Raw genomic sequence first — 20,055 nt, forward strand, 5'->3', positions numbered from 1 at the left:
TGTGTCTGTGGGCCGGATTAACCATTTTTTCCAATCAGGATCTGTTTTGTTGTGAAGCAAAATAGTATGTACGTCGACCTTCTCCTCTGAAGTGTTACTGCTATCAGGTGTAGGTGTAGGCATTGACGGTTTGTTTAAAACTTTTATCTTGGCTAACCCAAGACAAGATGTCTGTTCGACAGTGTCATTCAAAAACATTATTTGCTCTGGGATGATGCAGGCTCTAAATAAAGCTTCTAAGCCCTGCACCTGCCAGTCTTTTGTGCCCCAGACAGTTTTCGTCTCAATGTTGTCTTTCCAAAAGGCAAAACCTAATGTAGACAGCTGAGATAAAAGGCCGCAGAATAAATTTGCTTGGTATTTGTCAACATACTTTTCAGTACTGTCCTATTAACATTTTGAAAGTAAAATGATTCTGGATTTGAAACATTATACCATGAAAAATATGGAAATGTGCCATAAAAATTTCTTGAGCTACCCTTTGATGGCGTTGGACAATGTTCCCATTAGTTATATTTCAATACATTTCTAGGATTTGCAGATTTGTGCAAGAAATGATGACCATAGTGATTATAACAGTACATTTGTTCATAATCTGATTAACCTAAGTATTCATGATTTGTAAATTTTGCAGACATCTCTAAGTCTGACATCATATTATTAACAGTCTCGAAGTCCCAATCATCAGAAAAGGAACTAGATGAAACAAAGTCACTCAAGGAAATCTTGAATTGGTGTAGTATTTTCAACAGATCCGCTGGACCAAGAATATCATATTCAGTTCTGCCCCAAGCTATACCACCAGGTATAGGAAAGGCTGTGATGTTCACTGATGACAAGTCTTTTTGTTCACGATGAGATGATCTGTGTGGCTTGAGGAGTAAATTGATGTCTTACTTGCTATGTCCTTTTTAACATATCTTCCATTTATCAGCATTCCCAAAGTAAATACACGAGTCAGCCAAAGTAGAAGAAAAAGTACACCCAACACAATCCAAAGTTCAATCCATGGTGAAACCAGATAAGTCTTTTCCAGTTGATGAAAAAGTTCTGTTGCTTGTTCTTTGAAAGTTCTTTTTACTGGCGTTGTTTCAGGTTCGCTGGGATCCTCGGAAAACGTATCAAAGTTAATGAAATAGCCAGAGGCAGTTCTTTCAATTGTAAGGATTGCATCAGGATTCAAAGTAATCTCTGGAACCACTTGATTACTTGTTACATTTGAATAGTCAGATGCTATTTCATTGTAGACAGGCGTTTCTTGACAAACTGTTATTTGGGTCTCAAGAGGTACAAGTTCCATGGCTTTGTTGCATAGTATTTCTTTTCGCACAGCAGATTCCTCAAAGGTGATGAGTCTCTCTTGGATAGTAGCCAGATTCTGGCGTCTGCTACATCTTTGTTGTCCACTGGCCTACTGCTTATGATCGGCCACATGATGTGGTTTACCAGGTCAATGGACACAAACCTGTTCTCCTTTTTTCCAGCAAGGGGCGGCAGTAATACTGTTCTTGGATACTGTGGATGGCAAGGACAAGTACTGGTTGTCTGTAAGAAGGACCAAATTCCTTCTTGTCCGCGATCTTTTCTCTGACTAGATCCCCAATCTTTGGAATCCAGACAGGTCTTGCTAGGACAGATAGTTTTTCTTCAGTGGTTGTTGGCTTCAGCAGTACGTTACTTTGTCTGGATCTTGTTTCATTTAAGTCCTGCAAAACAGCCAAACGTTCTTTGATATCAAAGGGTTTTTGTTCTACCACTGAAGTGTGACAATCGAGGTCCGGAACACTCATTCTAGTACCAAAAAGGATTTCATATGGTGTGATACCCCCTAGAGAACGTCTTGGCAGATTGTTAAGACTACGTTGGACACTTATTAGATGTTTGACCCACCCATCACCCAAGCCTAATACCCTGGCTGTGATAGATTGCTTTATGTCCCAGTTTTTTCTCTCCACTACCGAATTTCCCTCAGGATGGAATGGACTAGAGTACCGCAATGCAACGCCCATATTGGCCATGGCTTCCTTGTAAGCTCGAGAGCTAAACACAGGATCCTGGTCAGAATGTAGCGTACGACTGCGAATGTGCCGATAAAGACTCGCAAATCTTTTATAACAGTTCGAGCGTCAGCCGAGTGCTGAGGCCACATCCAAATGAATCTGGAGCACGAATCCACTGCGGCCATGATATATTTATAGTTTCCATCCCTCTGTAAGGGACCGCAGTGGCCAAGGTAAACGCAAGCTAATGGTTTGTCTGAAATGTACAGGGGCGTCTGCGCAGGACGTTTCACTGTAGATACTTTAATCTTTTGGCAGATTTCACATTCCAAAACATAGTTTCTGGTTTGCTTCCTCATGCGCGGCCACCAGTATTCTCTGTTTTAACAACGATACTGTAGTGGAAACACCTGCGTGTGCAGAAGTGAGCCCTTCATGTGCTGCTAAGATTAGTTCTAATCTGTGTTCCATGTTTGGAATTACTCTATCCCCCACTCCAGGGATTTGAGCAAACGGAATATTATTCGCATCAGTTATGTATGAGTATTTGAGTGGAAAGCGTTTTTGATAATGTTTTACCACTGTCTTTGCTTGAAGCAGTGACAGCTTGCATTATTTTGCTGTCTATTTTCGATGCAACTATGGAAGGCGTTTGCACAGCTGCCTTCATGGCTTCATCAGTCAATGAATTCCCTGCAACGTGAACGCCATCACGTTGATGACTCAGTGTATGTATCACGTGAGCCTTTTGTAGTTCTGGTCGTAACTGAACTACTTGTTCCCAAAGCAACTTATGCTTGATTGTGCCGCCTTTTGCATCTTTGAAACCGTTTTCAATCCAGTTCTGCAAGTATTCATTGTAAGATTGAACGCAATAATATGAATCGCACACTATAAGTGTGGGGAATTTGCGATCAGTATTTTCAAGCGCCATCATGAATGCTTGTAGTTCAGCTCGCTGAGCTGTACAATCTCCCAGAGATTGTGTTTTAGTGACCATCGGTCGGAATTTACCATCCGCCAGTGACCTTTAACAATCGCGCACGCAGCACTATAAGCTTGTTTACCCCCAATAGCGGGCTGTGCTGATCGGTCAGTATAAATTATACATTCATACTGTTCTGGAGGCAGAATCTCAGTAGGCAGAGGACATTCTTGTTCATATTGTAGAACTTCTTGTGTTTTCAAATAAGGGTCAAAAACATATTCAACGTCTGTTGCAGCAAGAGAATTAACCCATTGTATCCATCTTGGATGTAAAGCTTTAGCATTCGGAATGCTCGCTTTCGTCACAGGTACAGGTACACCTGTACCTTCCTCTAAGGCAGGGACAGGTGTAACGACCATAATGCGCTTAACCTGTGCGAGGGCTCTCTCTTTTGCTACTGCAGTTTGAACTGCTGTCAGAATTTTTTCTGTTAAAGTAAATTTCATTTCTGCTTGTGTGTACAAGTGTGATTTGTAAGCTATTGGTACTTTTTCTCCTTCATTAAAGGTTAAGTACGTGAATCTGCATCTTCCTGGAATGATTCGGATCACTAAGTTGCATACGTTTACGCGTGTTTGCAAATGTTTTGTTGCTAACATGTCTGTTTGGACTGAACGCAAGATTTCTGTGTGTTTTTGAGTCCAATTAACTGTTTTAACCCCTTCCATGCTCATGACGAGCTCAGCTCGTCATGCAGTACACTGCTTGTGTGCTCATGACGAGCTGAGCTCGTCATGAACAATGGAAATAATGGATCTGCTGCACAGAGGATCAATTGCTGTAGCATTCATGTGGTTAAAATCAGGTTTGATTAATTCGTAGAGAGGTTTGACCCCTTCTGCGTAATTTAGAATTTATGTTCTTCCGAAATTTAGGACACCTAGAATTGACTGTAAGTTTTTCAGCATTTTCGGAGGTTGGAGCAGCGCACATTTCTCTAGAAAGTTTGCAGTCAGGCTTTTGCCTTCACTTGAGAACTCATATCCTAGGAAAAGGACGTTGAGGTGGGAATTATAATTGAATTTGTACCCTTCAAAGGCGAAGCCCAATATTATGGTGTTCACCCTGTTCAAGTGCCCACCCAAGTCATCGTCTGTTAGATAGATGTCATCGACATCTGATAATGCCTCATCATCATAGGTTTGTAGTAACTCTGTTACTCTGGCTGAAAATAACCCTGGACTATTCTTGAATCCCTGGGGGAGACGACAGAATTGATGCTGTGTCCCCATAATTGAGAAAGCGTTCAAATGCCTACTTTCTGGCGCATGTTTTGACAGAAGAAACCGTTAGAAATATCTAATGTGGATTTATATTTTTTATGCACAATGTTATTCATTAGTGCTGCACTATGTGCATTTTGTACTGCAAACGTTTTGCAACAAGAATTTAAATGTCTGTAATCCAAAACTAGACCATATGTTTTGTCTGGTTTGGAGACGGGAAACAAAGGATTGTTCATGGACGAGGTGAGGTACATGCTTCAATCACCTCTTGGTATTCAAGTTGATCTAATATCTCCCTGACCTGTTTTTTAGCTTCTTGCTTAACTGGATACTGCCTTTGTGCAGTTGGTTGATTTTTTTAACTGGATTTTATGGTGAGGAGATTCCTCATCCCATCCTACATGATTTTTATATAATGCAGGAGCCTGGGCTACTGCCCATTTTCCTGGCATAAGTATACATTTAAATGAATTCGAATATGGTCGAAGAAAGCTGGCATAATTATGTTTTCGCAATGTGGTCCCTCCCTGACAAATTCAGGTGGCCAGTCTTGTTCAGCTAGAAGGATGTCATAACCTTGAGAGACCTTCTCCCAAAAGAGTGCTCTTATTTTTCTAGTTATGTCCCCCTTCATCCAGAGTGTTACTTCATATAATTTATGTGGGACACTAACCCTGGTGTCTGCAGTTTCAACTTGGAAGTACTCATTCAAGTCCACTGTCTGCAGTTGATCCTTAAAGTTCTTGCGAACTATGGTGACTTCTGCTGCGCTGTCCAACATCGTTTGAGCCCATTCCCCGTTCTTGAGTTGTGTCCTCAAGATCCTCAGCATGTCTTATTTTTAGACCTGCTACCTTCTTTTTGGTGAATTGAGTTTTCTTATTTTTTGGAAAGTGTTGATCGTCTTTGGACTTCACACGTTCTTCCTTGTGTTCTGATCGTCCTCTTCTTTCGTATTTCGGTGATGAAGTCTGAAAGGTATGACAGGAACGTGTATCAGTATCTTGATATCTATCAGGTTTTCTCAAATTATCCCTATTCCTGAGATTATACCTCCTTTAAGAGGGCTCCTTTTGAGGAGACCTACCTCGGAATTGAGAACGCTTCTCCTTTGGAGTTTGTTTAATGTTCTCCCACTTCTTCTTAGGAGGAGTAGGAGTGTTTTTAATAAAGACCTTTTCAGGACTTTCAGTCAGTTGGAGTTTCACTGGTTTACCACCCAAACTGTCTCTACCTAGTTCTTCATAGAATTTTTCAATTATTCTGGCTAGTTTCTGAGGTTGCTTAGTTACATCGAATTCTCTTAACTTTTGGCGGATCGCCACGGATGCTGCTTCACCTTTAATATTAGCTAATATTATTGTTGAGACCTGTTTGAAATCCTTCAGTAATTTCATTCCTAGATTTAAAGCAGGCTCTGCCCCGTATTCATTTTGAATCTGTTTCAGGACGTCTGGTATTACCGCCATAGACGGAACACCATGTGTTTTGGTGTAGATTGCAGCAAAGACTGTACCCCAAGTGCTACAGTCCTCCAAATGTGTTGCAATCCCCATTGGTAAACAGATTGTTCCAATTCTGTGTTTCTCATGAGGGGTAGTATCAGGAAATACTGCCTCGATTTGAGTCATTTTTTGAGCTATCCAGAATGGAATTTGTTCCCGTTTTGCGGGTAATTTACCAATGACCGATTGTATAGTCTGTGGTGTAATTTTATTTGTGTTCTCCTGGTAAGGGGTATGCTGCGGAATCCTAATGGCCAGTTGGGTTGTAAGAGTCTGCATGACATATTGGACTAAATGTCTGTGAATTTTAATTAGCTCCTTTAGTTGAGCTAATAGTTCCTCATCTGTCATTTCTTCAATGGCAGGATGTGGTGTTTAGCTGGCTAATACCGGCCATGTTGCTCCTGGTCTAACTAGTGGACCGAGCCTGGTTTTGTGATATGTTAGTGGAATTCCAACATCCTCGAAGGGAATGTATTCCGTTGGAGTTTCATCCTCTTTGTAGAAGTGAAACAATTTAGTTATTGGATTTGCTTCAGGGAAGACTACCCATGAATAGAATACCTCTGTCTGATGATATTCATGTGCCTCTATCACAAAAAATACCCTACCACCTCTTGCTGATAGGCTATTTCTTATAAGTTTTATAGTGATGGCTCTCCTTAGATTTTCTGGAATGCCTATAGCATCATCGTCGTCGGCTTCATTAAGCCCTGATGCATTAAGAGCTCGTACAGCGTTTTCGCCTGTAGCTCCACCGGCCCCAAGAAGTACTTTGTCTGCCATTTTATTTAATGAAAGTTTGCAGAGCAAGTTGCTAGGAAACAAAGATAAGCTGCACAATATTTTGGAACACTGTATCCTTCAACGTTGAAAAAACAAAAACTAATACATAGGATTTTCGTCCTACTTTTATCCCTTTACCCACTTCAGACATCTATTGCAGTATTTTACGGAAAAAGGGGTCTCTGAGAAAAGCACGACTGAGTTACCTTAGAATCTAGCGTTAAATCTATCGTTAAATTAGTGCCTTACCAAATGTTGGGCGCCATGTACTGTAGTTCCTATATTCCCAATAGGCTCTGTGCATTGGAATAGTATATCCTAGAGACTAGACGTAGCACTGAGGTTGACTAGGTCTCTATCGAATATACTAAACTTAATAGTGAGTGTCAGCTAGCTCAGAGGTCACTAGAAACTTTCTCGAATTCACAAGAAAGGATTAGTTTCTGACAACCGCATAAACATGACAGCTTTGTTTCCCAAGAATAAGAAATATATCTCTCAGCGGAAACAATAGATAAGTATTTCACTCAGTCAATCGTGCATGCTTTGTTTCAACAGAGTTGTAGAGAAATAGAGAGACAGGCATTTTCAATAAAAAGGTTTATAGAACAGTCTTCTTTCTCATACAAGAAAAGTGAACTGTTACAATCATTATGCAGACTGCAAAGTATAATGCATACAGCGAGAATAGTATTATAAAATAATACTGTAAGAGCATTGTATGGTTTCTAAGCCATATAAAAATACATACATAAATATACAGGCTAAAAGTACTCAACTGGTGCTTCTAAAATACACCTACCCCAATGTAACTAACCTAATTCTAGTATGCGGGAAGAAGTAAGTATTGTGTAGCATAGGTTTAGTTTGTCTTTGCCAAGAATCTACCAAAGGTTTCTCTAGGTTCTAATCAGCTCCATACCTTAGTTCAGAATGAAGGAGGTCTGGTATCTCTGTCTCAGGACTCGATTTCCCAACACCCCGCAAGGGGAGCTTGGAAACACTGGAGCTGGATTCTCGGCAGGAGAAGGGAAGCCTCTTGATCAGTGCGTCAGCTGGAGAGTTGGCTTCCTTCTGCACTTGCTGTAGCGAGCTGCGTCGGGCAAGTAGATTGTCAAACTGCTCCGAACCACTGTAATTTCCCATAACAAGTGAAGGCATATTTATACCTTGAAGGTGTTTAGGAATGCTATAGCTTGACGTAAAGTCGGGCATATAAATGTCAGGAAAGATCCCCTAGGGAATAGTTGTTCTTTGCAAAGTACATGAGTTCTTGGACAAATCAATATTCAGGCAAGGGGAAGTCCCTGACTGCTTAAGCTGGTTTTCCAAGAAGTTGTTGTGACGTTTGGTACGGGTGGAAGTAGCCATGCCTGTATTTGGGTAGCATGACCTATGCCTAAATAAGGGCTTGATTTCTATGCCTATATAAGGGCAATGTAAATTGTACCTATATAAGGGCATGAATCGGGAAAATTAAACTCGGAGCTCTAAACGCCACACAAAAATAGAAGCTACTATCACCGCCAACTACAACAGGCTCCGCACCCACATCCACAAAGAGTTGGGCCAATGGAAACACCATTCCCTCTCCTGGCTGGGCAGAATAGCAGCTACTAAAATGACAATACTCCCCCAGATCCTCTACCTCTTCCAGACTCTCACCCTACGCCCTCCTCCTGGATGGATTCAGCAGGCCCAGTCGGACCTGGCACGATTTATTTGGCAAGGCCGCAAGCCGCGATTCAAGCATGCAATTGCAATTCTGCCCCTGAAGCAGGGAGGAGTAGGGATCCCTGACCTACAGCTTTATTTCTTCGCTCCGCAGCTCCGCTACTTGGTGAAATGGAGCCGCCTGGAATCCGAAAAGCACTGGCTATTCCAAGACCAAGCGGTCACGGCCATGTCGCTGCAATGTATTCCCTTTCTCCGGAAGATGCATAGGCCGCCTAATCTTTATGCGTCTTACATCACAAGCACGACCATGGAGGCCTGGGACTGCACTGCTACCACCCACGAGCTGACATAATTCCCTTCCCCTCTAATGCCGCTGTTCAATAATCCAGACTTCTACCCAGGCGTGGACCCTAAGGCATTCACGAACTGGCGCCACACCCCGTGTCAATCCCTTGGACACCTGTTTGACCTAGAGGGAATCATCCCGTTCTCACAACTCAAAACTGATTACGGTATGCCAGAAATAGAGTGACTGCCCTATTCTCAGCTCAGGCATTGGGCCCTTCAGCCGCAGGTTAAACCTGGCGCTCAGAGTTTCTTGACCCCATAGGAGAAGTGGCTGATTACCCGATCCTCTGATAAAAAGCTAATTTCTGACCTCTATAGACATTTATTATAAACTACTGCACTCACATATAACGCAGGACGGATGTGCTGGGAGCGGGAGCTAGGTAGGACACTATCCCGCAAAGAATGGGACGGCATCCATTATAGGGCCCGATACTCAGCATTCCACACAGGACTCACTGAGACACTCACTAAAGTGGCCACCTATTGTTTCTACACAGCGCCTTCACCAGTTTGACCCCCACCTAAGCACTCTGTGATGGGCACCCTGGAGCACCTTTTGTGGAGTTGTGACCGCATCCAACCATACTGGACCTCAATCCTCAATTAAATAGATTCTCACCTTGACACACAACTCCTGGGCTTCCCTGCGTACATCCTTCTGGGTCTCCCCAACCCGATAACATATCCTTTGAAATCCCGAAGGGGTCGACTAATTGCCATCACCCTGGGAGCTGCCCTCCAGAATATACTGGCGCATTGGCACTCTCCCAAGCCTCCACCACACTCAGGTTGGCTGCAGAGACTTTGGATGATACTGGGAATGGGGAAGCTCACTCTCACACTAGCAGGCAGGGGGGCGGAGTTCCCGGAGCTGTAGCGTCCCTTCCTGACGCTGATTGGCTGATTATTCCGTACCCGTGGACGACGTGCCCTTTGCAGAAGTTTCCTAGACTTGCTTACGAATGAGTGGACATTACAAGGGTGCCTATTTATAGCTTCTATTGCCCCCCTTTGGCTGAGCGCCTGGAGGACCCCCAGATATCCGGTCCCTTGAATTTCTGAATTCCTGGATCCAGGGGACCACTTATAATTCAATTAGAGATTCACTATTCGAGACTGAAGAATCGCCAAAATGCCTCTAGATCTGGGAACCTTTTAAGAATAAGATGACATTATGAATTTGGATGTTACCACAAAATTAAGCCCCTGTGTGTAAAAATTGTGCATTGGTGGATTAACTGTATTATATTGAAGAAGAAACTAAGAATTTGTGTACACCTATCAAGAATTCATGCCCATCAAGAATGGTATCAATTGCGCCCTGACGAAGGATCTGTGGACACATGGTCCTTTTCCGAAACGCGCGTCGGCGCTTCTCTCCTGTTGTTTTTTGTTACATGTATGATTTTGTGTATATTTTTATGTAATGTTCCTTGGTCTTTTTCCTTATAGTATGGGAGTTGAGCTGTGTCTGATAGGTCTGATTGAAATTGTTGGTTGTCGTGTAATTATTTTTTCATTTATTTTTTGATTGAATGCCTGAGTTTGGTTGGTTCTAATGTTCTTCTGGGGCTTGTATAGTTATTCTTGTACAGAATTTAATATGATGTATTTATTGATGAAGATGTGTCCTATGATGATTTTTGTAAAGAACCAATGAATAAATAAGAATATGTTTTTCTAAATAATCCTTTGATTGGGACAATGTTGATTTAGATGTTGGATATATTACCTGAATATTTAGTAGATACTGTTGAGAGGTTTCTTCTTGCTCGATTGTGTTCCCCTGCCTCCCTCTCCCGGTAAACAGTTCTTCCAGGGACCCTCTTCTGTTGTTGAATTGTCCCTTCCTGACGCTGCTCATAACTGAATTCCGGGAGCTGACATGTTAATGGCACCTCAGGCTTTTCCGCCTTGCTGACACGGAAATTCCACAGGAGCGTAACTCCAAAAGGTCACGATAACACCCCGTACTTTTGATGTTTTCTCTTTTCCCCTCTTTTTTCCCCTATTTTTTCTGTTTGGTGGACGAAGGGGTGGGGGGAGAGGGAGGAGGTGGGTGGTGGGAATGGGTTCTATATGTTGATCTGTTTCCTCAGCTCCTGCTGAATGTTTCCTCTGTAGACCCACTCCATGCATATTACTCGGTAATGCTATCATTAGCGACAATTGATGTCTGTAATGTAATGTCTCTGAGGTGCAGGGGATCTTGTTATTCTTTCCTCTGTTTGAAACTCAATGAAAGATTTAAAACATAACCATACTACCCAGCTCGGCCCCTTGTTTTATGAATATAAGTCTGAAAGTAAACACTTTTACTGGGGCAGCCCGCTTGGTGTATCTGACCTCCCTTTTATTGCTGCTAGCCTGAAAATGCATTTAGGTCCTAGTCAACTGTAAACTGTTATTTTTTATTGGCTCTTTACTTTTTCCTAGTCACTTTTTGACATAAAACTTTCAAAATTCATACTGCTGGTTTCCCTTATCCTATTTTACTTGCTTTGGTGCCTTTTGTGCATAAAATCCGTTTTCATAATTTGGTTAGGTAATTTTACTTGGTTGCTTTTTGGACTCTTACATTCTTTGTTCTGCTTGAATTTACCACAGCAGAGATTTTTAGGAACAGTGTATTAGCCTTACCGGATTGTGTTTTTTCAGTTGGTAAGGGTACACACCTCACAACTTAAGAAAACAATTTCTGGCACACTGTCTCCTAATCACGGACAGAACTCACTTCACTTAAATCATGAAATCATTGCCTGGGTTTCACCCCTGATATAGTACCAAGATTTTATATCACTAAGAGCCAACCAGATGGCTTAGGCTGAGAGACAATCCATACAAATACAAATCCCTGCGGTATTTTAGAATATCAACAACAAACATATAATTTAAAAAAATGCATGTAGAATACCGACTACCATAATATTGTGAAAGTGAGTATGCACAGGTAAGTATGGGTTTACTATTCTTCACTCCACATGTGCATATTTTACATATATATATATTGTCAAAGTACGTGGATATTGAGTGTAAAATAGCAAATCTACAGTTACCTAGATATATATTTACGTTCACGTCTCACTGGTTGATATTCTGGATACCGTATTTTTAAAGGATACTTTTTAAAGCTCATTATACTGGTGGTACACTATTCCTGACCACGTGGAGCTACCAACCTTGCACCTAAATCTGAAATGATGCTCACTGAATTTCCAAAGCCTTGGTCTCAGTGGGGTCTAGAGATTTCTCTCACTGCATTTATGTCCTTCTTCCTCACCCTGTCCTCTGTGTAGGATTCAGAAGTCACTGTAAGCTGTGTAAGAGCGGTCCAAAGCCTATAAATACCCTGAAGACACATTTCATTGAAGCAGCAGTCACAGTGTGGTCATAACTATGCCTCAAATACAAACAAATGTTCAACAGGAAAAAAACTATAAAACACTAACCACAATCCACTCATTTGGAGGGCCTTGCTGTGCACACAAATAGCATGCTGTCAGATTTAATGAATAATATTGTAAAAAAGAATGTTATTAAAATGCAACGCCAGTAAAATACATCAACATCCAATCGGCTGCTTTATATTGCACTACCCCTTTAGGAATATTTTAGCAAATAAAGGACCCCAGTACAAGTTGCCCAGAAATCAGGGGAAGATGTACTTGGGCTAGAATTGATGAGTCTGCCTGGTAGTTCCAATCTCTAGTCTGGACATTACGAGTCGAAGCCACTGGGGTGAGAAACGACATGTGGACCCAGGTGCATGCTGAGTACGTGTTGCGTTGATTAAAAATGTGAGAAACAAGGAATGATTGAATTAAATTCTGCCACTTGGATTGCTTGGACAACATTCCATTCTGTTATTTTTTGTCCACAATGCCACTCTAGACAAAGATCAGTCATATGCAAATCAATAGAAACTGTCCAACCCAAACTGCTAAGCCAGGGCTTCATTAGACAGGCTCACAAACAACGCCAGACTGCCTGCTTTTGGTCCACCTTGGTCTGGACAGCGAGCGAGGACCAGTTTGTGGGCATGTCTGGGTACACCAGTCGTACTCAGGGCATCTTCTGCAACAAACAAGGGAATTGATGGATGGAATTCTTACATTAATCTGGACCACTGACGATCGCTTGGGCTGCATTCTCGTTCATGGGTTTCTGCCCACTCTGCAAATTCAGATTAAAACCTTTGATAACGAAATTGTATGCATGCCATACCTTGATATATTCAGATTAAGCAGAGCTTCCAAGACACTGTTGTTGTTGAGCTTCAGTGGATCTCTCAGTCCCATCCACATACAGTCATTATGTGCACGTGGCATCACGTGGCAGTGCAAGTGACCAGCTGCAGATGAGACGGATTACAGTCCAGGTCTATGCTACATTTATGCTAAAGACAGCTTTGTACAACTAAGACCTCATTAGGCAGGAAAATTGAGTTCATGTCAACGGCGTTGCTAAGTAATCTTTGTATATTGTCATGGAAACTTGGTTACTGCAATAATCAAAGGAGCTCTTATTTATTGTATTTCGCTGTAATTTAAACATGAAGCACTCATCCACCGACGTCTGGATGCCAATGCTGTTGCAGTTCCTTTAGTGTGCCTTTCGAAGCAGAAAAATACATTCTATCATCCAGGTTCTAGAAACTAAATACATGTATACTGTTATCAAAAACGTTCTATTTAGAATTGATCTCAACGGTAATTCAAAATTCAGCATCCTTTCCCAAGGAACCATCAATGAAAGCATTGAAAACTTCACTCTGCACTAAATTGAGTAAATATTTCCAGCAACCAGCTGCGCAAATAATATTTAACATACTTCCACCACTTAGCATCGCCATTGAGATGTGTAAGACCAGCCTCCTCAACCTGGTCTCTACCTGTTGTCCCTGTAGTACATGTGACCACTCTGGGAATTAAAATGTGCTAAAATGTTAGCACATTTCTTCACAAAATATCCAGATATACTGTGATGTGAAAATTGCAATTACGCGAATGCAGTGATATGTTTTTAGGGAAACCTTCTTTATTTACATTTCCACTATTTACAAAATGTGATCAATCGTTTGTTATGTATAATTGAGCCATTGACACTAATGAATATATATTTTTAACCAAATGCATATTACTGAAAAGGTTCATTAAAATTCAATCATACTTAAGCGTGAACCTCCATTTTGGGTTGGGAGAACAGTGGCCATTTTGTAATGCTTGCAGTCAGATACTATTGAGAGGGGCTAAGGTGTCGATTTTGGACATACCATCACTTGTCTTGGGGGTTCTGAACTACCATCCAGCCTGCAACAACCAGAGTCACCACCTGCATGGAACAACTGTAATTATTTTTCCTTAATATTAACATCTCCCTAGTAAACAATGTATCTGTTATATGTAAGGTCTTCATTTATGTCACGAATTGGCCCCAGTAGTTATAGCATTTTTTAATATTGTATGTAATATCTAATCCTATGAGCCACAGACATTCTGACTTTTATGTTTGTTTTTGTGCTGAGATCACTATTATGCAACAGGCACACATCTTTATGACATATATATTTCACGTTGGAATAGCCAACAAGGTACTGCCACTTAAAACACTGTTAACTACAATAATGAAGTATTTATTGTGTCACATTTCTTGAGATACCAGTAAATTGGCTCAGATTACATTAGTTTCCATTGTTTCTTACACCCTGATGAAGGCATTGAGAAGCTTTGTGAATATGTATAAAAGGGCTGATTAAGTCTTTGACAGATGTTATTCGTCCATCAGAGTAACGGAGGACATTACCTCCACCACCCTGATGTATTACTGTCTGCGAAATGTAGAGATGACTGCTGGTCCTGAGCACATCTCTGTACCTTGATCCGAACCATCATTCTCTTCCGAGTACAAAAAGTCTGGTGGATTGCAACTAGTTGCTTAATTTTTAAAAACGTTGTTCTTTTAGAAACAAACTCCCAAAGGTGGAGTTTGTTTCTAAAATACAAAGAACCCCTTTCACTCTGATAACTTTCCGCCAGGGTGTGGGGATGATATTGTTTTTCTGTCCCTCACCGTCAGGATTTTTCTGGTGGCAATGGACAGAAAAAAAGGACATAATTCCGTTCATCCTAAATATGGCAGGCACTGTAATGCCCTTTGCCAACGTCCCCTACACTTTTAGAGATGTCGGAGGAATCTTTATATTTACAAAACCAATGGGGGACCGTCAAAGGAAAGCTTAGAGTCCGCCCATATATAAATGAGTTGAGCGGACCGAGAGTTTGGTGGACTTGGTTCTCTATTGCATTTGCAGAGTATCTTTTCAAAAAAGCTCAAAATCAATGTGCTTAGTTTTGTTTATTTATATCTTTTAAATGGAGTACCATCCATCAAATACTAGATCTGGCCCATAGTTTGTTTCTGCGAGGATGAAAATAAACTTGCCCCCTTTTTTTCTCCCGAAAAATTCTGAAACACGCGGGTGGAGATTTATACCTATATCTCAAAATAAATTTTAATTTTTTTAGCATTCACATGGCATTTCTAGAAGTATGCCTGGAAAGATGCACCAGGCTTATTTCTGGGAAAATTTTACAAGCTTAATTCTGGGAATTTCATGTGACTGTTTTAAAAGTTTCCTATTCCCCCTCTTCGGAGTTCTGTAGAATTCCTCACAGGGGGAATGGTCCTCTCTATGCAAACACACACATTTTTTTTTCTTAGTGGGGAAAACGTTTTCCCTGTGGACAAATTCCTTTTCTTAAAACAACAGCAGATGTGGGGGTGACCTGATTTCCTTCTCATCCTGGAAGGTAAGTTTGGGGCTAATTTAGTGTCTGTCAGGTGGCTGTAAGTCTGTTGGTATGGAGGTATATCTTTCTCCTGCTTATACCGAGGGTCCTCTGCTCACAAAATTTGGAGTTGTCCACTAGCCCCATGCACAACTCTAAACATTGGCTGGGACTGCTGCAATTGTGGTTCCAGTCAGTGTTATAAAAATGTGATTGATGGCTCTACCATGCATGACGGCCGTCGATCACACTTATAATATGTATGACTATTTCAAAAAACAAACTTTTTGGGAAAGAGTTAAACTAATGGCAATACACTATGGAAGTTGTCTCCCATTGTGTGGAGGGTGATTTTTTCTTTTAACTGCCCTCACCGTGAACAGCAAAAAAAAAAACATAACACTGTCAACTCCAATGCTTAATTTGAGCTAGTGCTCAGCACTTTACTGTCAGCCCCAGCACTTATGCCAGCTGTCACATGGTGGCCCTGTTTGTGTAGTTTTAAGATGAGCAGAACAAAGTTGTTTATTAATTCATTATACATTAAAGCCAGCTAATATCTGCCACCCAAGCAGCTCTTACAGATTTGAGGACCTCAAATAATCTGAATTGTCACACTTATAGCAGTGTGGTGATTTGTTTTGCAGGTCCTGTCATTTTCAGCGCCTGCACGGGCAATGGGTGGTGCAAGCTGCAGTGGCCTCCCGACGAGGGCCCTGGCACAAACTTTTTTTTCCAAATTAATCCCTGGTCCACTCTAAATCGGGCGGATGGTGTTACAGGTGAATCCCGTCTACCCATATTCCGTTGGGCTATCAGAGGAGTATGTCAGCGGCAGAGCTGGAGTAGGTTCTGTTACTAAGGCCGCCCAACTGTAAATCAGATGGGGGGACCTTCAGTTTGGAGGAGAGGGTACTCTGCCGCTTTTGGGTTTTCAAACTTCCAAGTCCAATTACACCATAAAATGCCCTGTTCCATCTCGTTGAGTGGAATTTACACGCGCAGGGTTCTCTGCACTTGTGGTGGAGAAACTCACACTTGTAAAATCATGTATCTACTAAGAATTGCTTTGTGATTTCCTGGCAGGCATAAAAAAGGTACATTCGGTCATAAAGAAAAGTTTTGTGTAAGAGAAGAAAGGAGAAAAATGAAGATGAGTTCGACCCCTTGCCTAAATTGAAATCAGGGCCCACGAGACATCATCAACAGGTTTATGTATGTGAGCGCAAACCAAAAAGAAGAATGCGCTGCAGCCATTGTTTTCACTGTTTCCGCAGACGACAAGCTGTTTCAGCTAGTTGTTTATTCTTGGACAGAATTCATGTTTGTACTTAAATACAAATAAAAATAAACACAAATGAATAACCATCATAATTTCATGTTCACAGTATGGGCCAAAAGCCTTCTTGGCAGAGAAAATGTAATTAATTAGGCATCTTGACAGGATTTATATGAGCATGTGTAGATTTTTATCATCATGTTATCAGGACATGAATCTAAGATTTGACAGAATTAAGTAAATGCCATTTGTGTGTCTGCTTCCATTTACAAACTAGTTGAAAACGCTAGACGAAACATGGCTTTTAAATTTAGAATTACTAATGTCAGCTCTATTATAAACAGGAAATAACTTTCACAATCTGTAGTTTGTAAAACAAGCGCTGAAGCATTAAATGTTTTTCTCCCTCACAAAGCCGGAGCTGCGAAAAACTGCAGACGTTATAAGAGAAGATTAAAAATATAGCCTATCAAAGTACAATGCAAGTCGTAGCAAGGCATTATAAATCACAGTGGACATAAAATAAATAGCCAAAGGATGTTCTTTGCAGTTTTCAAAGAATTGTGTCAATGGTTTGCAAACCATTCGAAACATATTGCCTAGCTTATCAATCGGTAACCATTCGCAAAGTGGAAATTGTGGTTGAAGGACAGCATCCAATGTTAAAATGACAGCTATAAGCATCAAATTGGAGGAGGTGGGGTGGAAGCGGACAGCTGATCCAGCATTTCTGGGCTCAAAACAGTTTTGGTTATCTCCTTCACTGGAGCAATAAAACACTTACTTACTTTCTAAATTGGTCCTGCAGTGGATAAGTTGCACTGAGGAGAAAGAGAGCTAGCATTTCCAGTCCAATCAACATCAATACAAATAACAGGGCAACCAGTTGTCTACATAATGAGGACCAGGAATCAGTAGCCACGGTCAAGGGTGTTTATTACAAATTAGTAATCAAGTTCAAATAAATCACTCTTAAGAACATACTGCAGAGATGCAAAATTACAACAGGGTGGCCAAGCCTCCTAAAGAAGGGGAGGCTTACAAGAATTAAACAAGCCAGCAGCTCAGTTGCTGCAATACAAAATATTATCATGAGAATCTGATGCTAGGAAACTAATCTCAATTGGTCCTTTATTTCATTTGCAATCTAAGTACTCCAAGCAGAGTCCTAGGCACCAGAATGCCAAGAATTCAGAAATCAAAGAGCTCTATAGAAAACAATAGGGACAAGGCGCAAGAGTATAAGCAACACCAGGAATAGCATTGCAGAAGTTCAGTCAAGAGTCTTCAGTTGGTCGGAAATAAGTTTCAGTCTAAACCACAATTTAGGGGAAAGCAACAGGCCATAGGGAATGTCTCAAAGGGTCCATTCAAAGGGCAATGGGAATTCAGGGTAGGAGTCCAAGGAAGGTTCTGCATAAGGTCTGCAGAAGGGGTTAAGCAAAGAAGTTCAATCAATCAATCAATCAGGTCATTTGTAGAGCGCACTACTCACCCGTAGGGTCTCAAGGCGCTGGGAGGGGGGGGGGGTGCCGCTACTGCTCGAACAGCCAGGTCTTGAGCTTCTTCCTGAAGGAGAGGTGGTCTTGGGTCAGGCGCAGATTGGTCGGAAGTGAGTTCCAGGTCTTGGCGGCCAGGTAGGAGAAGGATCTTCCTCCTGTTGTCGCTCTTCGGATGCGGGGGACGGCGGCGAGGGCGTGGTTGGTTGATCTGAGGAGGCGCTTGGGAGTGTAGAAGTTGATCCGGTTGTTGAGGTAGCTCGGGCCTTGGTCGTGTAGGGCTTTGTGCGCGTGGGTGAGGAGCCGGAAGGTGATTCTCTTGTTGACCGGGAGCCAGTGCAGATCTCTCAGGTGTCCGGAGATGTGGCTGCGTCGGGGGATGTCGAGGATGAGTCTCGCCGAGGCGTTCTGGATCCGCTGGAGTCTCTTCTGGAGTTTGGCAGTGGTTCCGGCGTAGAGGGCGTTGCCGTAGTCCAGTCGGCTGGTGACGAGGGCTTGGGTGACCGTCTTCCTCGTCTCGGTGGGGATCCACCGGAAGATCTTACGTAGCATGCGCAGGATGTTGAAGCATGACGAGGAGACGGCGTTGACTTGTCTGGTCATGGAGAGGGAGGAGTCCAGGATGAATCCCAGGTTGCGTGCGTGGTCCGTCGGTTTGGGTGCGGTGCCCAGGGCGGGGGGCCACCAGGAGTCGTCCCAGGCGGAGGGCGTGGAGCCCAGGATGAGGACCTCCGTCTTGTCTGAGTTCAGTTTCAGGCGGCTGGTCGTCATCCATTCGGCTACGTCTCTCATCCCTTCGTGCAGGTTGGCTCTGGCGGTGGCGGGGTCGTTGGTCAGGGAGAGGATCAGCTGGGTGTCGTCGGCGTAGGAGATGATGTTCAGGTTGTGTTGGCGTGCGATGGCCGCGAGGGGGCTCATGTAGACGTTGAAGAGGGTTGGGCTCAGCGAGGATCCTTGGGGTACGCCGCAGATGACTTTGGTGGCCTCTGACTTGTACGGTGGTAGGCGGACTCTTTGTGTTCTTCCGTCGAGGAAGGAGGTGATCCATTCCAGTGCCTTCTCCTGGATTCCGATGTTGCTGAGGCGCTGTACTAGGGTGCGGTGGCAGACAGTGTCGAAAGCCGCGGAGAGGTCCAGGAGGATGAGGGCCGCTGTTTCTCCGTTGTCCATCAGAGTTCGAAGGTCGTCGGTGGCGGCGATGAGGGCGGTCTCGGTGCTGTGGTTCGCTCGGAAGCCGGACTGTGAGGGGTCGAGGGATCCATTCGTCTCGAGGAAGGCGGCCAGCTGTTTGTTGACGGTCTTCTCGATGACTTTGGCCGGGAACGGGAGGAGCGAGATGGGACGGTAGTTCTTGAGGTCGGTGGGGTCTGCTGTGGGTTTCTTGAGGAGAGCGCTGAGTTCGGCGTGCTTCCAGCTCTCGGGGAAGGTGGCGGAGTCGAAGGAGGTGTTGATGATGTCCCGCAGGTGGGGTGCGAGGACAGCGTCGGCCTTGTTGAAGACGTGGTGAGGGCAGGGGTCAGTCGGAGATCCGGAATGGATGGAGTTCATGGTGCGGATGGTGTCTTCGGTGCTGATCGGGGTCCAGGTGCGGAGGGTGGTGGCTGGTGGCGTCGTTGCGGTTGTGGCTTGCGTTGGTTGGTTGTTGAAGCTGTTGTGTATGTCCGTGATCTTGTTGTGGAAGTAGGACGCGAGGGAGTTGCAGAGGTCTTGCGACGGGGTGATGTCGTTGTTTCCGGCGTTGGGGTTGGAGAGCTCTTTCACGATGTTGAAGAGTTCCTTGCAGTTGTGTGCGTTGTTGTCCAGCCGGTCCTTGTATGCATTTTTCTTGGTGGCGCGGATCAGTTGGTGGTGTCTCCGGGTGGCGAGCTTGAGGGTGTCCATGTTGTCCGTCGTTGGTTCCCTTCTCCAGGCTTTCTCGAGGGCTCGACAGTTCTTCTTGGAGCACTTGAGTTCGTC

The sequence above is a fragment of the Lissotriton helveticus genome, chromosome 3_1 (genome assembly GCF_964261635.1).
Source record: "Lissotriton helveticus chromosome 3_1, aLisHel1.1, whole genome shotgun sequence".
Lineage (NCBI taxonomy): Eukaryota > Metazoa > Chordata > Amphibia > Caudata > Salamandridae > Lissotriton > Lissotriton helveticus.